The sequence below is a fragment of the Ailuropoda melanoleuca genome, chromosome 12 (assembly GCF_002007445.2).
Source record: "Ailuropoda melanoleuca isolate Jingjing chromosome 12, ASM200744v2, whole genome shotgun sequence".
In the NCBI taxonomy this organism is placed as follows: Eukaryota; Metazoa; Chordata; class Mammalia; order Carnivora; family Ursidae; genus Ailuropoda; species Ailuropoda melanoleuca.
Genome location: NC_048229.1, coordinates 51,664,327 through 51,666,245, shown reverse-complemented (window position 1 = coordinate 51,666,245; position 1,919 = coordinate 51,664,327).

Sequence of the window (1,919 nt, the reverse complement as noted above, 5' to 3'; positions counted from 1 at the left end):
TGTGGCTGGGAAGGGGTGGGGGGAGGAGTGGAACTGCCCTAGGCTGAGAACCTGTTAGCTGATAATGAAGCGATGTCCTGGGGAGTCCCACTATCAGGCTCTTTGAGAGCCGTGGGGACCCTAAGCCACCTTCCTTTCCCTAGGCTTCCGGTGTTTATTATTTTTTTATGAAGACATGCCAAAACAGGATTACAAAGATTGTGGACTATTGAAAGCGTTTACATTTCACTTATTTCTTCCCTCAGCAAATGTTAACAGAACACCTACTATGGGCCAGGCATTTTTCTACGAACAAGGGATACGACAAAGAGCAGACACCCCAAAATCTCTGTCCTCATTGAATCACATTTAATGTAACCAATGAGCACTTTAAGCCCGCACAAAAATGCAGGGCGATGGAATGGAGCTCCTCACAGGATAAGTATAGGATTTACCATATAAAAAAATTGATGTACGGGGCACCCAAGGCAGAGGGGCCCGGTGATGGATACAAGTGTTGCAACGGTGTATGGGAAATGCCTTCTTCTCCTGGCCATTTCTCTGTGCCATGACATTTAAGGATAACATCACCAGTGGAAAGATTAGAGACCCTTTGTGAAAGGGAAGTCTGTGCCAACCTTCCCTCCCCCGACCTGTGTGAGTTCATCTTTGGCCTCTCTGTACTGGTAGAATGTGGTCCAAGTGACCTTCAAGGGCAGAGGAAAAGGAGGAGGCATCACCTGTTGGTACTGCCTGGAAGGGCAAGGGGCGGGGTGTGTGTGCGTGTGCGTGTGTGTGTGTGTATGTGACTGATAGGGCCTGGCCCCAGCTTCCACATGACACACTGGTGCTCTGGTGGAGGTGAATGGGTCAGAGAAATGCTGACAGGGACATTTCCCATTCTTTCACTTTAAAGTGTCTCTGAGTCATTTCCAGATCGTTCTTGCCCCTGTCCTTGCAAGAGCTCCCTCCCCCTCACCCCGCTGTGCCCCAGAGCATGCCTGGGCAAAGTCCTAGATCACCATGTCTGGGATTCTGACGTCAGGCCTCACCTGACGAGGTTAAAGGTTTTCCTAAGGACTTTCCCTCTGAGTTCTCCTGCTGTTTTTCTCATTCCACTAATCACAGTGTTTCAGAAACTGCAGTTATCAACAGGTCCGTTTTCTCGGGGGCTCTCCATTGGGGGTCTCTGTGAGGGACAGCACAGTGTTTGACAGGTAGAAGTAATGTCCATAATAATCAGAAGTATTATTATTGGTGATGGCTTAAGCGCTAAAAATTTCAGATTGACTATTGATTTGAACCCTCACAATAATCCGGTGAAGTAGGCACTATTAGGTTTCCCATTTTATAGATAAAGAAACTGAGACTCGTGATGTAATTTGCCCTCGCGGTGGAAGAGAGCCAATGGTGTGGCTGGGATTTCAGTTTGGATTGCCCAACTGCAGAGTATGCCTCTGAGCACTTCACTACTTTCTATTAAGCTCCTACTATGTGCCGGACCTTGTGTTTTCGATATGGGACAGGATGGACAAAGGATTCTCATTTTTATCCCTCTTGTCCTCTTGTTCTGTCCATGCTTTCCTTCAAAGAGAGAATTTTGTTTTATTTTGTTTTTTAAAATAATTTCCTAGTTATGTTGTGAGATGCAACCTATTTTTAGTAGAAAAGGGCATATGTATCTTCCAGAGTGATGTTTTCATTGAAGAGGGTGAGAATCCAAATGGAAGGACCCACACATGGGGTAGCGGGGACAGTGGGCAGGGTGGCGTCGAGACCCTGGCAAAGGAGGGGTAGAGAAGGAAGGAGGCAGGAATGCTAAGGAGACCAAGGACTCTTGGTCTTGGCAGGCTGGCCCCGTGGACTGAATGGCAATTTGGCTTTGGTGGTCACTATGTGTCTATGATTGGCAGGAGTAAGTCTGGTCACTTTCCGGTCAT